At 49.4% G+C, this 18,236-nt stretch overlaps 1 pseudogene; it reads right to left on the reverse strand.

Moving 5' to 3' along the window:
- LOC129785685 (hydrocephalus-inducing protein homolog) overlaps positions 1 to 18,236 on the reverse strand; it is an 80,571-nt pseudogene that overhangs the window by 43,797 nt on the left and 18,538 nt on the right.

An 18,236-nucleotide genomic window follows, 5' to 3' on the forward strand; every position in this document is an offset into this window, starting at 1 on the left:
ACAGGGTGGGCTGAACGTCATCTGGGAAAGGCCAAGTGACCGACAGGACTTTCAGTGGTATTGAAACCTTTTCCAAAGCTGTACGAGTGCTTCGCACGCAGGTTTCAGAAACCCTTTCAAGTACCATAATCTGATGTTAAGGTGCTGGACAGGGATATGCTGGAGCCCAGAACATCCCAAGTCACCCTCATTTCAGTACGAGCTGGGATTTTTCACACCCAGACACATGTACACAGGCGAAAAGGAGGAGTTTAGGCATGTAAAGCACTGAAGGACAAGTTTTCATTGTAAATCATTACGCTCATAGCAGCAAACATTTTCTCCACACTCATCCATAAATTTGGAGCAACAGAACCGCCACCACACACACAGTCTATCCAGGGGACAGTACCTGTGCTCCTAACCAGCCCAAAAGACACACAATTTAAATCAACCAAATCATACGCTAAGGGAAAAATTGTGACTTGTTCACATGGAAGAGCTCCATGCTTGCTTAAGCAATGCTAGGGACAGATCTGACCCAGCTTCAGCAGAAATTTAAGCAACGTTCACCTGATCCTGCGTAAGTCACCCTAAGAAGGGTGTGATCCATTGAGAACGACTGCTGCCTGCGAGCAAGTCAGTACTGATACACAGCCAAGCGAGGGAAACGCCTCCCAACACCTTAAACTGCTGTTTTGCTCTTAGCACTTCTGTTTCTTAATAAACACTCCGTTGGTGGCTCTGAAAGAGCAACCCGGCTGCTTTCTGTACGCGCGTCACAGGGAGCCTGCCGTGGTGCCGGACACATTAGCCAGGGCTCGCCACGCGAGGTCAGGGAACGCTGTCTGGTGCTCTGCACTACTCCTGCAATAAACTCTGCACCACACCTCAAAAGACTGATTGATTACACGTTTCTGCTTCACTTTAGCAATTCATCTCAGCAGCCTTTCACTTACCTGTACGCTTCAAAGCTAGAGAGATAATCCCTTCATTATCCCCTTGCTCTCCTTCGCAATTCGTAGTTTATTTCAAAATAACTGCAACATTGTACTGGCAGGCAGGAATGAAATCCTGGGTTCATCTCCCAGGGAGCTGCACGTGTTCCTGGGAAAACACCCATCTCGGAGCCAGCAGAGAGTTTATCCCCGTGGCCTACCCACACAAATGACTTTTGCAAAGATTGACTATGGGGGAACCAGCTGTTTCAGTAAGAACAAGACTCTCAGGTTTTTCAAAGCAAGCCACGAAGATCCTGGCCCTAATTATTCGCTCACTCTGTTCCGTCACAAAGTATAAACCCTACGGCCCTAATCTCCACTGTCACTGCTCATCTGCCCCAGAGAAATTCTAGCCCTCTGAATTTTATCCTATAGATTCTGTATAGGCATACAAATAAGGCACGTTTTTGTGCTTCCCTAGCTGATATTTCAGTCACCCGTCCTAGAAACTGTTACCCAAAACAATAAGCTCCTCTGAGTGAGCATCAACCATTCTCCGTGAATATGTCAATAACTGGAAAACATTAGACAAAGCTGAAATAAGTCGTGAGGCTACATAAGTGTTTGGAAGATACAGGAGCATTTGTAACTTCCACAAACCCAAGACAACTAAAATGCTCTTTGCCGGGCTAAAGCAGCACACAGTATCCCCTCGGTTAGGACACCACACTTCCAAGGACCAACGCTGAGGAACAGGGACAAACCAAACCTCCCTCTCAGGCGAGAGGAAACACACGCCAAGTGCCTTCACGCAACTGAGGAAGCGCCTCGTTCGGCACCACAACATACCCCTGCTGAGCCAAGGCCGACAGAAGCATTCTAACATGGCGCCTTTTCCTAAAGATATTCCCCGCTTACTCTTCAGTGAAGCGTAAAGCTGATGGTGTTTCTGTGGCCTGACCTCAGCTTCTCCTAGCCTAATATAAATGTTACACCTATCTCGGGAGGCAGCGAGCTCTTCCTGCCAAATCCCAAGAGCCCTCAAGTCCTGGCTGCATTAGTCCTGATGTCGTGAGCTGTGGGAGAAGGCAAAAAGAAAGAACAAGGCTCTGCGGCAAAACAACGTAGAAGCAGTGCAGGGGACAGATGTGTAAGAGACAGCGGCATTGGAGCGAGTCTGACAGAGGCACGCATTCCCACGTCGCGCTTCAAACATAGCACCGCCAAGGAATGAAGCTTCACACGTGCATATGCACACCGTAACGGAGAATCAAGGTTCCTCCCGCCTCCGACTCAGCAACTCCCAGCAAAACCCGATTCCAAAAAACCTCATTCCTGCTTGAGGGGATGCACTTTAAAAGCCCCCTAAACACCAACTATTTGTCACTTTTCTTTGAGGCAAAGCCGGGACAGGGGAGATACACCTGGAGAGGCAATTAAGGTGACCGGGACAACAGGGAATGATGGCAGATGGCAGTCATGGGGGGTGCTGGGTGGAGAGCACCCAGCCGACACCAGCATCCCCCAGGGAGAGACCGGCACACAGCCACACAGAACGAGGGCACACGCAGCCTTTGCCCCTTACCTGCTCACTTAAGCACCGAAACATACAGAGGTTTTGAAAGAAAAGGTTTTAGAAGTAGTCTGCAAAGCAAGCTTAACATTTTTCTGCTTTGAAAGGTCTCTGTTTTGAAGGACGCAGAGACTGGGCACCATGCAGTGCCCAGACCTTACCTGTGTCATAGTGAACTGTCAGGGGCCTGGAATAATCACCAGTCTTCTCTGGGTGGAAGTCCACCGTTACTTGCATGGCATCGCCAATCCCAAGAGTCCCAGCAGAGGGATCAACAGAGAAAGGGCTGCAACACGGAGAGGCACATCAGGATTATTGTGGGACCTTTGGGGACTACGTTCCTTCTGCCGTCCAGCTCACTCCAGCTCACCTGTATTAGCAAGGGGCCAAGAAACCACAGTCAGCAGCAGAAAAAGAGAACATACAGGGCCAGGAACTGAGCCACCGACCCAACTCCTGAAGAGCTCCAGCCCTCAGAAGATCCTAAGCGATAAAATGACCTCGTCTCCCCCATACCCTGCATCCAGTTTTCTGCAGCAAGGCTCAAGAGTCTGACTGCTAGCGATACGATCGGAGGAGGGTTTTTGAAGGGCACGGAGATGGCAAGAGTTATTTGCATGCACAACTTGACACTGAGTTCCTCAGGAATCCGTCTTTTCCTGCCACCTATAAACCTCAAGAGATGCAAATGTCAAGGCAATACCTGCCCCAGTGAGATTACAGCCTGGAAATCAGACAGGGAGAACAGAAGTTTATTCTTGAATGACCGGAGAATAATTAGACTTTAATGGCAGAATTAATCTATCTTTCTTTTTTTTTTTTTTTTTTACCTTGAAAGCATCCTGGTTTTGCCTCAGAAAGGGCACATTTTATCAGCATTTCAATGAAAGCTGTTCTAAGCAAAGAAAAATCTGTACGAGTGCAAAGGCAGGTTAGAGTGATACAGAAACAAGAAAACAAGACACAAAAGGAGTATCCCATTTACAGCCTGAACAATTAAATCTCTAGCTAAATGAAGCACCGCTAGCAGGAGCATATCAAGGCACCTTCAACAGGAGGTTTTCTGCGTATTCACAAGCAATGCAGTCTGGGGCTCTGGGTTGTAATCCAGGCTTGGTAACTGTTTGCTTGGCCTACTAGAGAAATTCTGTGCAATGTGTGGGAAATAGTATGAAAATGTGCCGGTGTACTTTAGATTTAACAAGAGCAATTATGATTTGTCGCCAGGTAAACAGCTCTCAGCTGACAGACACATAATTCAGTCCTTTAATGCTCAGGGAAAAGTCAGATGCAACGTGTTTCTGCATAACAGCAGCTGGGCTTTGTGGCTCTTGTACAGCCTCACTTAGAAAGCAAAAGTTATTGGATTTAGTGCTTTGCTGGTGGTCAATTTGTCACCTTAAAAATATTTTCTGCAGAGTTTTACAGTGATTGGGGAGTGCAGCCCACAGAAATAATGAGAAAAAATGGAGCCATGCGCAAGCTTCGCTTCGCTCATGGAAGCAGTGACAGCTGATGAAACTGCTGGAGTTCCTGCTCATTAAGGAGACACTGATGCAATTGGGGGCCTGACCTGCTCCCATCACGACTAGCAAGAACATCGCCAGTGACTAATGGGGAAGCATTGGGCCCGCAATGTTCACGTGCTGGACCTGAGGCTTTTGAGAGGGAGGAGGAAAGCCAAGGCGCCGCCAGCCTCAGAACCGGGCTGCTCTACATGGCCCTGCACCTGCGCTGGGGGTTGTGCCTGGTTATACTGGGCAGGGCTCTGCTGGTGCTTGGCGGGGATCACTGCCTGCTGTGGGAAAGGCACAGAAAAATTCCCCCCCACCTCTTTTAGTTTGTTGTTTTTACCAGAAACATTGCCAGAACAGAAAAGCTGCCGGTTAAGGGCCACACTTCAGCACTACCTCCCATCCCATGCCCTTCCTACTCCATCCCCATGTCTGCATACCCCTGCCCTCAGATAGCTGGGATGGGAATGACACTCCTGAGGATGACTTCAGGGGATGCCTGAGAAAGTAGATACCTTCACATCTTCAAATTACCAGAGAAGAGGATCCCACCGAGGTCAGGACTCATTCTCAGGACTGAGAAACAGAGCACAAGTCAGACACCGCACCTCCTGCCTCCCACCCCACGCTGTACCCACAGGACAACTTGGTTCCTGATGTAGCAGGAGCTTGGTATCCCTCACGTAGACCTGCTTCTCCAAGACCCAGAGGGATGTAAGGTCCGTGCTTCACCTGAACTCTGAACTTCAGTCCACATCACTAAGCTGTTCCCTGCAGCCTACAGATAAGAGATGCTAAGGAAACGTCCCTGACACACTAATAGCCACATGAAAACCACTGCCAACAGATGAAGCTGGCAGGCTAAACTTTGGCCTTTTAGCCATTAATTGTGAGCTGTTCTTTACGGTAATTCTTGTCCTGTTAGATCTACCCTTGTAATGAATAACTACTGCTCCTGACAAAACAGGAAAGATAAGGTTTGGAGGTTTATTAATAGCTCTTCTTCTGACATGCTTTTCAACTACGTCCATTTGTACGTTTGCTTTGATGTACAACATCTAAACTTTCACAGGTCCAGATCTCCCAACGGTGCCTTGCAATCCCCAGCTTGTATAAACTCATCTAGCCGCACCAATCTGAGGGAGACCTTCCCAGCAGAACCTGCTGAGATCTTGCCCGTAATTGCCCTTCAGAAAGGGAACAACACCAGATTAGTAAGCAATTTCATTGTGATCTGTCTTGGCGTTTACATCTTGCTTGCTTTCACCAGGCATCAGCTCCCCAAGCTGGGCAAAAGTTAAATCCCATGAGGATACCACGGGCAAAATACTCCTGACAATTTAGCAACCAACTGACAAGTGAACAACGCTGACAGTTCTGTGGCTCAGGCTTTCCCGACTACCGCGCTGCCTTTCCTCCTGGAACCATACGTTTAGTCAGTGCAGCGTGCAACGAGGCTGCAACATACTTCGTCCCGTGGTATGTTTCTCTTCTACAACCAAAACCCCTTTACTCCTCTGGTGCCTTAATTTGCATTATAAAATCATCTGAGTTTGAGAATTGATTTCATTAAAAGCTGCCTCCAACCCCAAGACCGACAGTAAAATTACTGGTGATTGAATTGCCCCCTCTGTCAACTAAGACCTATTGCAGGAAAAAAACCCCAAAGATCACTTAATCTTGGCATACGTAATTTTTTGGTAATGGTATAAAAGCCAAAGTCGAGCACTGTAACCACTCCAGTAAACACAGTCTGTTAGGTCAAAGCATCCAAGACTCCATCTCCATACTGAAAAAATCCTGCACAGAGCCAGCATCTCACAAGCTCTCTCTTTCCCTCTTTCCCTGCACGTAGGCTCTGTTGTCACATCCCTGTACATCCCATGGTAACTCTCCAGCCCCACACCTCCATGTAGTATAATGGGTACTGCAGGGAGGGATGCAAGGCGGCTCCTGGCACTGTGCCATGTAGGATCATTTCCTGAGCTTCCAGAGCTTGATGGGACATTCCTAAATGGACCTTCTCAGACAGATCCTCTCTAACCCATAGCACAGCACAGCACAGTGTAACGTCAGGAAAAGGCAGTGCTGCACTGAGATCTGCTTCCAGGCACCATTTTCAACTGAAATGTACTGGAATGACATTTATCTCCGTGAATGCCGTGGAGAAGAAACTCACTAACCAGCCTTAACAATGAGAACGGCAGGAAAAGACTTTTTATATTTATACTATTGTTATTTTTTTTTATTACTACACTATGCAGTGAACAGCTGGGTATGGACATGCAGGGGGAGGACAGGCACAGAGCCAAGCTGCATAATGGGGAGTGCTTTGGTGTCAGGGTTCCCACACACACACACACACACACCCTTTACGAAAGAGGAGTCAAAACGTGTCCATGTTTTCTGGTAGATACCACGGCAAGGGAGAGTTCTGAACAAGCAACAGCAGAAGGATGCTGAATTGGCCCCGTGGATTCATTTGAGAGCTCTGCCGTGGAGTAAAATACACCACACAAGTCCTTAGATAAAGTTGTAAGAGGCAAGGAATGTCCTTATGAAGTGACCCGCTGCAAGAGCAGAGCTCGCAGTACTGACCGAGAGGAAAGGTTAGCATTGGAGATGGGCTGAAAAATGCACTGAAGGTGAAAGCTGGTAGGTTACACTTGATGCCAAGGGAATTTTGAGAAAGGAGGCAGAGAGAAGTGATACGAGCAGCGCATTGGACTAGGAAACTGTGGCGCCTGCGGCTGCCTTGCAAAGGGGCAAGAGCCTGAATTCGCCCAGGCCAGAAGACAGAAGTTGCAGCAACTAAGAAGTCTCAGTTGTGCAGAGAGAGAATGAAGGACACAGAGGCCAGCTGATGGTCCACAAACTTTGATCTCTCTTTCCCTTCTACTCCACTAAGCCTCCTCCCCCTCTCACGTGCACGCATGCTTACACATAGCGGCACACAAAACTATTATGTGATATTGATGTTGGCTTTAACACAACACTACATCCGTACTCAGCAAAAGTTAAGCACACACTAAAGCTGCTTCAGTTCTCCACTAAATAGGAAGAGACTAAAACAGTCCTGAATGTAAGTCTGTAAGGCTGGCACTCCTACCACCTATGCCATAACTCTTAAATACTGCGTCTCGTATCTACACATTAAGCTCTCCAGGACAGGAAACATCACGCATTAATGTCCAAAGCACAGGTTTAAGTGTTTGTGATGCTGAACAATCATTACGGGAGTCATTCAAAAGAATGCAATGACATTAAACTAAAAACTTCCCCTGTCGTTAATAATGATGCAGCCTTGGTCACAGCCTCTAACGCAGGGAAATTAATCCCCTGACATGAGGAGGAAAACGGTCTCTCCCGCGAAAGCCTCTGTAAGTAGAGTTGTTCAAAGACAATTAACAGCTAATGACCTACTCGCCTGTGGAGCAGTGTATTGGTGAGACTCTCCAGCCAACTTGTCATGCCAGCTGGGAGGCCAGTTCTTTTCTGCTGGGGCTGCTGGAGCCACTGAGCTCACCCGGGACCTCGGGGCAGGCACCTGAGCAACTTCTCACAGCACAAGCAGCAGGGAACCCAGTGTCACCCAGCGCAGTCCCCAGCACTGGCTGGAGAAACCACTCCTGGCACACCATGGCCTCATCGCACAGGGAGAACGTGGTTGTTCTGCTCCCAGGCTGCAAGGGGACGTGGTGACCTGGTCAAGAGTGGGGAGCACTCGGATTTTGAGTGGAGGATACAAGCTTGGGGGAGTACAGTCGAGATACTGGAGGGCTGGGCTGCTATTCAGGGGACACAGCAGAACCGCATGCAGCCGAGGGATGGAAAATGCAAAAACCTGTATTTGGGATGGAAGAATCCCTGGCAGTGCAGGCTGGTGGGCACGAAAGCCTTTCTACAGAAGAGGAGCTTAGGGGCTGGAGCACAGCACATACAGGGAGATGCTGGGATCTCAAGGCTTTGCACAGCCTTGAGAAGGAAAGACGAAGGCTGGTATCACTTGGTCTTACTTTTCGTGTTGAGTGCACACCTGATCAAACTTAGACACTGGTCTTGCTTTGAGCACTGTGTTTGCTCACATGATCTCCAGAGGTCTCTTCCAAAGTTATTCTAGGATTTTATCTTCTCCAGCAGCCCAATTCCATTTCACGTGTTCCCCAAATTTCTCATATTATTTCTTATACATCTGTGCATATATATAGGCAGATGGTAGACAGACAGGCATTAGAGGAACTCAACCTTTAAGAAAGTTCCCAATGAGGAATTCATTATGACATTTCGCTGAACACTTAAAGCAAAAAAAAATAAAAGAGCAGAAAGACAGGAACCTCAGAGTATTTAAAAAAGAAATCTGAATGAAAGTGGGGGCGACCTAATTAGAATAAAACGCTGCTTATATTCAAAGATCATCAGTTTGAAATTTCAGACTGGCTTTCAAAAGTTCATAACGAAATGGAAGAGATGACTGATGCCTTTGGCTGACATGGGAAATCTTACCAGCTTTTGATCTCTGCGCACACGCAATCCAGTTATTCAGAATTGTACTTTCTTGTGTAGTTTGAAATAAAGCTTTCGTAACGCTTCCCATCCCTTTGTTGCAAGTCAGGACTGAAACATTCAATTGGTGAAGTTCAGCATAAAATCCAGATCAAGCAGGATTCAACGTACGCCGTATCACGCGATAGAACAGTTGGCAAGGACATTGCCAAGAGATGCTACACACGACTGGGTACTTGTTTTGGTGGTGACAAGTAGATCTGGAAATCCCAGAGGGAAGCTGTACAGGGATTTACAAGTTCCTGCCTATGTATTTCCACAGTGAAAAGAAGCAGCCTGCTTGAACAGCATCCTGGAAGCCTGCTTCAACAGCCTTGCCAGGCTTTGGTAGAAGCCTCTTGGACCTTCGCATTTCCCAGGAGAAAGAGCAAAGAGCCTTCTCTTGACCCCTGTTTTCCTGGGGAAGAAACCGAAGCAACTCAGGTGCACTAAGGCAGACGGCACGTCTTTGCTGCATTCTGGACCTCAGCTCCTACACCAAAACCTCTGGGACCAAGCAACACGGAGCTAACTACCAGCCAGCTGAAGTGGTTTCCTTGCAGGTGCAGTTTCCAAAACGCATTACCCTCTCCAGTTCAGCAAACTGGAAAACCAGTGACTGTCTTCTCAGACCAAGAGGAACAGTACAGGCTGTCCACGACACAGCACACATCAGGCGCTTGACCAGGAGACTGCCGAAATGCCACGTGCTTGTGGCCTCCCAGGGAATGGGTATATTGGGTCAATAGGGCCACATAACCACTTCAGAAGGTACTGAAGATCAAGGGGGTTGCTGGTAGCTACTACAGCATGCTAGAGCACTTTCCAGGAGATCTGAGAGAGACAAAGCTCTAGAAAAGGCTCCCAACCCACGCGCCAGGCATTTGCTGCACCTTTTGCCTGTGCGCCCATCGGCATTCTGCTTTGGGGCTAAAGTGCAGGTTTGAAGCCGCTGCCAGTTCATCTCCACTTAAGAGCTCATTCTAATGAAGAATAGTGGATCCCAGGGACCAGATCAAACCTACTGGAAAACCAGGTTCTGGACCCCACAGGGTTTTTGTCAGGGTCTCAATACCAGTTGCTTTGATCTATCATCTCTGATTGCACTTGCTACTATAGACAAACTGCTGGTAAAGCTGATGATAAATTCTTAAATGTCTCTTCCACCAGCTCAGAGCTTGCCCATTTCTTAACACTGCCTTTGGTCTTCAGGAACTGAGCTCCTAGAGCTGTCGTCTGCCACGCAGGATCTTACACAGCCCGAGGGCAGTCCAGCTGCCTTCCTACATTTGCTCGTTCAATCTAACAGAATCAGTCTTGCACGACTGTGCACTGAAGACACCGTTGCACTATAAAACTCCACTCTGCAGCTTGCAGAGTTTTAGCAGAGGCTGCGCCATGCTTCAAACACTATAATCAACAGCAAACCCCACGTGCCCTGCCCATTTCCAGCCACGGCAGCAGTACAGCAGCTCACACGCTCTGGCTCCTTTTTGTCGCTGTTTACCAACTGTATTATCACACAACAGTGTTTTGCACAAAAAGAGATGAGCTCCCTACCTCTGAGGGCTGATGCAGTAGCGGGCCGCCCCGTTACCGATGTTGCGAACCAGCAGTGTTTTCTGGGTGCTGTACTTGACTGGACAGGCTGAGAAGTTCACCTGGTCGGGGAAGTCCAGGATAGCTCGGGCACCTATAGCTCGGAGAGGCACAACAAACTTCTCCCCTTTCTGTGATGCAGATGAGCTCGTGGAAATAATCCTGCGGGGAAAGAAACAATCTCAGCACAATGCTTTTAGTACTTTCCCCACGGCAGAAGGAAAGCTGCTGTTTTCTATGGCTGTAGCAGTATCATTCAGTAACGCAACAGTACTTTTTACCTTCATGAGCTTTCATTCCAGTAGCATGACTTGCACAGGGTCGTTAACTTGCAAAGGAGAAACAACCCCATTGATTCACCTGCTTTTGCAGCAAGCTGGAAGCACCACAATTATCTGATGCTTTGATTCTGAGACACCAGAACAGTCTCTTCACGCAAGGGATCACAGCACTAACGCAACCTGCTTCGATCGCCACTGCAGACTATTGGAAGCACCACTGAGAACCCAGCTGTGCCACAGCACTAACTCCAGTGCCAGCAACGCGGCGACCTCGTTGAAGCTTGGCAGGGGATGCTCAGGTACACTTTCAAAAGGACTTCACCACATGCATAGTCAATGGTCAGTCTTCGGTGAAATACTTCACAAGCTGGACACGGTAATTGCGGCAGCGTCAGGGCAGTGCAGGGTACGGCTGTATTTCCTGCCCCTTCTCACAGCGTTATAGGGCCAAGGCTGGGGACACGCACCCTTCAAAAGCCACCTGATCCATCTCCCCACACCAGAGCTGGCTCAGCTCCAGACCCAAACTGTTTTTGCGAGAGGTTTCACAAGTACCTAAAAGCGCTAACAGTTCCACCCCTGCCCTCAGCAGCCTATGCCACCTCTGCGCTAGAATTAAAGGGTGTTAGTTCTTCCTGTGTCTGAACTCCGTTTCCCTTTACATCTCACCCAGCCTCAGGGGGCACAGGAGACAGCTCTGGCTGATGCCGTAATCACACCCCTCTGTAAGGTCTGTTCTAGAGGAGTAAGTGACGGCGTGCCTGGTTAGCACACCCACCCCAGGCAGGCGGCATCGGGAGCTGCACACGGGGGACACTCAGACACCCCACCAGAGCAAAGCCGGCTGTGCAGTCCCAGCCACTGCCTTCTGCAGAACAGAGCCAGGCAATCCCCCCCGCGCCCCGGCTGTCTGGCGTTTAGCAGCAGGAAGGCAAATCAAATTACCAAAACCATGTTACTGTAGAGATGAGCAGAGCAGTCTCCAGATGTATGGCGTGGCATCGCTGCGCTGGAACTATCACCTTGCCCCCACTGAAATCAGTGGTAAATCTGCTGCCATAGGGCCAGGAGCCATTACCCCCAGCAGCGCTCTTATGGATGAGCTGATAAAAACTCTGCTTCTCGTCACTCACTGGCTGCCCTGATTTTTTCCTCAGTGCTTTTAATTAAAATTTGATATTTTTATCACTGTTGAAGCAGCAAGCGCTTTAGGATTTTAATGATTTAGGAATTGCATACAGCAGCAAACTCCCTTCAGCAGAACCGATCCAGACTCCCCCACAGCTGGGATTTCCTGCTCCTGTCCCCATCCCCTCCTGGAAGGGCCCTAAGGCAGCCAGCCCAGGCACAGACACGCACCTATTGCTCTAACGCAAGCGCTGACAGCCAGCGCCTCACCCACCACCCAGCACCTCGCCTACCACCTGCTCAGCTGGGGTTTAAGCTTGTCAATACAGATGCTGCCCCATCCAAGACAAAAAGAATAATCTCCTTTTCTAGACATCTCAAATATTCACCCTAGAAACTGCAGAAGGGCTTTTGCTTTTCCTATTTGGAAGGTAAAATACTAGGAAGGGAACTGCAGCAAGCAACCTGCATGATTTAATACCGCATTTCAGGAAAGCGTTTCATCTTCAGCAAGTCGTTCTGAGTTAGCAATTTTGTACTCAATCTTGCAGCCTAAGCCCTCTAAAATAAAAGCTATGGGCAGCCCATATGAATTTAAAGCACCTATTATCTGGCTACTTCACGTCCTGCACTGTTTCGATCCTCAGAAACTCATTAGCAAATGAAGAATGTTATTTGCTTTTGTTGTTGTTGTTCTTTTGGCCACACTACTGTAACAAAGGCATTGCAAAGCCAATTGAAAGCTACCTGCCTTATTAAGTCTTGGCATGCCATATTTACTTAGCTCCCTCTTCCAGGTGCCAGGTAGGCAGAGGAGGATGCAAGTTCAGATCAGCAGGAGGATAAAGAAAAAAGGAACTTCAACAACTGGAGCTACTTGGAGCAAGTAAAAGGAAGTAATTGTCAAGGTGTTGTCATTGCTAAGGAGCAAATGGATCAACAGCAATGCAATTAAGAGCCCAAGAAATAAATCCCCCCCAAAAGCAAGCACAGGCAGCCTTCCCAGCTCCGTTGCTGGTGAGGGGCGCTGGGACCACCTGCACAGCAATGCACAAGGGATTTCTCCAGGGACCTGAGGGCAAGGCTAAAGCAACAAGGATTTGGTTTCACAGAGACAACCACGACCTTGAGAGAGAAAGATGCCTCTCGCCATTCATGCAGATGCACATTATGCTCCAAGCCCCCTCTCCAGGGACACCGTGGGACATGGCATCCCGTGCAAGGCTTGACTCAGCACTTCAGAGCGGGCTGACCCTTCAGCCACGCTCTACCACCCCACCAACGTGGGACCTTGCACCAGGCTGAATGCAGCGCCAGCCCAAACAGGGGGAAACCCAAGGCAAGAGGGGTGCTAGGCAGAAGCTGGCTGTTTGTGCCACTGTGAACCCATGGTCCCTTAAGCTTTTGAAAGCTGAATTGCCCTCCCTTGGGGGCAACAGGTTGCAAAGTCTCTACTTCAGCACTGCCTCGTGTTACCAGGGCACTAACCCTGCTACGCACTTGCTTGCAGCCTAGGGGCACAGTTGAGACCAGTTCAAAATGTTGTTCTGCTTCGCAACTGCAAACCCTTAGCAGACTGTTTAAGACCAGGTTTCTAAATAAACGTGCCTGGATGACAGAGGGGTTGCATCCCATCTATGCTTTAAAGTTTGCTGTGTTTAGACACAGCTTCAGGCTATAGGTTTTCATGAAAATACGACTTCATCCTGCATACAACTCCCCTCTCAGTTTCACGGAAGATACAGACAGTTGTACGATGGCTCCCCTTCTCGTGCTCCCCTGTGACAAGCAGTAAATTACAAGCTCTGGCCTTCCAGGTATCACCACTGGCGTCTGAACTGGCACCCACTGAGACTGAAGCAGCTGCTCGTCTTGGGTGTTGTTTCAGGCTCTTTGTAAACTCAGGCTAACAGTAATTACTGTCGCAGCAATATCAAGCCTAACTGCCCAGAACCCCAAACTCAGATGTCAGTTTCCCTGCATAACCTATCCCAAATGCTTCACTGAATTCCTTGCAGCAGCCAACTTGCAAAGAAAAGATCCTTGTAGCATGAGGTAACACAGCAAGCCAAGCAGGGAAAGCTCCTGCTGAAACCCTGATATAAAAAAAGGCTGGAAAATAAGGGCCGTGACAACAGAGGAGAGACCAGAGGATGAAGATCCGTTCGCAGCAGAGGGGGTGCCCCTGCGCCTGCCCCCCTCAGCCGCCGCTTCGCAGGAGTCTTTGAAATGAGTCACTTGGCTTCAGGTTCCTGTGGCGCCGCGCCATTTGCCTTGGTCTTCTGCCCCTTTCCTCCTCACAAGAGTCATCTTAAAAGTATTCTTGGAATAGCTTCTGTGCACAACAAAACATCTAGCAGGGCTGGGCTGAATTTTAAAGGACTTCATTTCAGTCATGCAATAACTCACCGTCCTGTCATATTTCAGAGTAATCAATGTGCATTAATTCAGTCTCCACTGAGCATCAGCAATGAATTTCACAAACCTCACAGCCTGAACTTGCACTGCCTGAAAACAGTGCACTGCTACAGTGAAAAGAGCAAGAGGACAACACAGAATAAGCTCTGCTATGTTTTTATGTGCTTCTTGCTTCCTTCTTCCTTTACAATAAACTACTAATAAGCCTGAAGGACGCACAAATGGAAGTATTTCTGTCTGTTGTTTATCTGCCGGTCAGTGCCACAATGGTTTCCAGTTCAGCAGAGGCCGTCAGACCATGACGCAAGAACACACGGGAACAGGGGCTGGCACGAGAACACCCACGCTGTACAATGGAGCCATAAAACAGAAACGTGCAAATCAGAAGCAGCAAGAGTAACAAACTGGAAATGTTGCCCAGCAGAAAAATTAGCAGTTCATTTATAACGCAAGTGCCAATAAACCAAGAGGCGCGTCAGCTATTCCTTTTCTGACAGTCTGACCACGTGGCACATTCCCAAATGACTGCGAGACAGTAGGAAACTGCTCATTTTCCAAGAAAGGGCTACGTGGCATTTCAGCCACTAACAACTCACATGGCCCTATTACTTAGGGCTGAGGCACAATTTTACTCCTTTCAATCAGGAGTGACTTCACTGAAGTCAGACTTACTCCAGGGAAGAACAGATTCAAAGCAAGAGAATGACACAAACCGGCTCCTCATCAGGAAGACCCAGACCCCACTTCACTGGGTTACCCACAGTCCCTGTGGATCATGCAGTATCAGAGATGTAGGAGTTATTCAAAGGCAGCACTCCTGAGCCTTCCACAACTAACACACAGATACTCTGCAGGCAAGCAACTGCAAGCCCAACACAGGTGGCTTTACAGAACCATCTCCCAAAGCCTGCCTCTTGGCTAAGGGCTTTTCAAGGTGCTCTGCACATCCTGACCATGCTACTGATGCATTTCTAGCTGAGCGACAGCACTCCGGCACTTTCCTGACTCACACTCCATCAAGTACGAGACAAAAAGTTCGATTTATACAACATTCTGGTTCTGCTGTAGAGTCCCCATGTGCTCCTCACCAAGCAGCCCACATCCCTCTCCCAATGCCCTGCAAGGAGCACAAAACCCAGGTCGGCAGAAACCGCCAGGGTGTCGCTCAAGCTGTGCAGAGGACCTCGCTGGCACAGCTCCCTAATGCCACACACTCACCAGTTCAAGGGCAAGACAAGGGACAAAGTACTGGACATGAGTGTTCCTGGGAGTTACCTCACCCTACTTCTATTTGGGGTGATGTTCATGTGTTGCTCTGCTGCTTCTCTGTAGTTGAAGAGCAGCTCTTTGCCCTTCATGGGAACCGATTTACTTCCATCCCAAAAATGAATGCTCATGAATACTAGTCAATCACATTTTAAAGGAAGCAGTGTCCCCTGCAAAGCCTACCTCGGTGAGATTAAGCTCTTATGTCACTTGGGCAGTATGGAGAACTGCCCTAAGCCAACATCATTTTAACCTTCCATACGAATGACGTAAAACAATTTCTCAGTCCCTCCGCAAAGCAACAGATCATTTCACAAGCATGGGGAGCCAGGCACCACAGGGCATTTCCTCTCTAGTTTGCTACAGCCATGCTGTTTGAGGATAGGACAGGGTGTTCAACTACATCTAAGCAGCAAACAGAAGATGAGAGAACAGCTGTGCCCAAAGAGAGCCTGCACCTCTGGCCTGGCACAGAAACACCAGCTGGCTCAGAGCGACCCCCTCACCTTGCATCACCCACAAAGTCACGCAAAGAACTGTGCCAAGAGGCAGCAGAGTGCTGGTGTAAAGAGTCAGCCTGTCTGTCTGTGTTCCCCTGCAGGGCTTCCTCCCTTCCATGCCAGGTACTAAACCCTTTTGCGTTAACAAGCCTCCAGGTAACACCGCCGCCCCTTCACATCACGGCACAGTGCCAGACTTGCCAGGGCCACAGCACCGATGTTCCAACCTCCGAGCAAAAGCATGGCACACGGGGCAGGGAATAGGTGCCAGCTGACACAGCAACCACAGCCCCATGCACGCAGGCACAGCCACACCAGCGTGACTGCCCAAAGGCTCCAGGCTAACACTCTGCCTGCAGATGCTACCTGCCCCTTCACTCCTGTGTGCGCTCCAGATGCCTCAGTCCTCTGCAGCACACCAGCCTCCTGCTGGTTAAAGACATCTGGAGCTCAGCGTGTCTGGGCCAGGCTGGCTCCCTGCCACGAGCACAGCGCATCTTCTCCCCTAGAATCACAGCTGGAGCACAGGCGGGCAAGTATCCTCAGGGGCAGCACAGCGGCAAGGCTGGAACACAGAGGGTATGAAAAAGCATCACCTTCGCTCCAGCCCAGGGTGAGGCAGGGAACTGGTTGCCAGATGGGAAAGGGGAAAGCTCTCTGGATCTAGCCATTCCCCTAGCGTTTTCCATCATAATTAAGCCCCTAACATCGAGTAGAGAGGTGCGATGGCTAAACACCTTACCAGCACCCCTCCCTGCCATTTCCCTACTGTCCCACGTGCGCCTTCCCCTGAAAACGCCCAGGAAAGCACAGGGAGGGAACGCACAGCTCGTCAGTCCCTGCTGCGGTGGCATCGCATGCTGCTGCCAGCCAGGATGTGACCAGCTGCAGGCTGCCTGACCACAGCCTAGAGCAAACCTCGCAGCACGGCATGGGCTATGACCGGTGTGCAAGAAAAGTGCCGGCTTCAGACAGAACGTTCCGCCGTCTCACTACTGCGGCCAACACGATATGCATTCAAGAAGCAACTCCAGTTTTCAAAGGTGGTGGTCCTCACTCTGATCAGGCTCAGCTTTGGGTCCTCCAAACAACAGGTTTGTATTTATGCAAACAGGCTTTTGTATTTATAATTATCAGAGCAAACCCGTAATTATGCAGCAATAGTCAGATACTAGAAACCAACACCATGAGAGGCCACCCCACCACACAGTGCACTCTTATCCCTGAAGCCAACAGACATGGCATTAAACGTTCCAGCACCAAAGGATAATCACAGTCTGAAGCATAGAAGAGCCTCCAGCCTATGACAGCATCATCTTCACCACAGGAAAAGTTTCCCCCAGCTGCAGATCCAGTGCAATGCCACCGAAACCAGGACAGTGCCTCAAAACCCACAGCAGATGCCCTGTTCTGAACCCAGCCCCGCAGGTTCACCTCCCACTGAAGGCACACACCTCTCGGGACCTCCAGTCTCACCTTGTTCTCATCAGGGGAGAAAACGATGCGGAAAGTCGCAAGCATGCCAGGCAGTACCTTGCGGCACACAGCATGGTGGCTGATCAGCTTGAAATAAGGTGAGCTCTCCAAGATGACCTTCACCAGCCCAGGAACCTGCAGAAAAGAGAGGAAAGTATGATCTTGCAGCTTGTGGAAACAGGAGGAGAAGAGGCCTGGTGATACCACCTTCACAAAGCACTTTTAGCTCTGGAGGTACATGCACGTAACACATAAGAGTGAACATTAATCCCTTCTGCCTGGGCAAAACAGCTCGAGGCCAGAGGCAGCAGGGCGATGAAGGAAGGGCCAAGCAGGGAAGACACCAGCAGCACGGCGGTATAATATCTGAATCAAGTCACCCGTGTATTCAATAAGCCCAGAGAATCTGCTGGCTTCTGCCCGTACACATCCAGGCAGACATGCCCCTAGAAGGGGCATGTATTATCTGAACGCCAAACAGTACGTGTTAATCCTGGCGGAAAGAAGAAATTCACTTTAACGTGCTGGGTTTGAGCGGGGCAGTCAAGCTGCGGTGCTACAGTCATGTAGGCAGACCAGCAAGAGGGGACCACAGATACTGTGGCCTTACTGGGAATAAAAGCAGCAAATGAAGAGCAAAAGGAGGAAACACAGGAAGACAAAGAGACAACCCCAGAAACAGAGAGATGGCTGGGAAAATCCAAAGGGAGCTGGAAAGAAGCAAGGGAGAAGCACAATATGCTACAAGGAAAGGCTGATGCAGAGGATGAGAGCCAGCAACCTGGCCAAGTGATGGAAAGCCAGGCGACCCCCCAGGCTGTGCCTATCAACTAGGGGCTTCAAAGGCATTTTCTGCCCCGAGATACATGACTGGCACTGCCTGGTGGTGGTTTCATTATTAAAAGCCAACCTCTGCTCTCCGGAGGCTCCTGCTGCCTGTGACTGTAGCCAGGCAGCTGCCAGCGCAGGCAAGCCAGATCCCTGGGGACCCCTGCCCACCCCCAGCAGTCCCTGCAGGC

The sequence above is a fragment of the Falco peregrinus genome, chromosome 14 (genome assembly GCF_023634155.1).
Source record: "Falco peregrinus isolate bFalPer1 chromosome 14, bFalPer1.pri, whole genome shotgun sequence".
Lineage (NCBI taxonomy): Eukaryota > Metazoa > Chordata > Aves > Falconiformes > Falconidae > Falco > Falco peregrinus.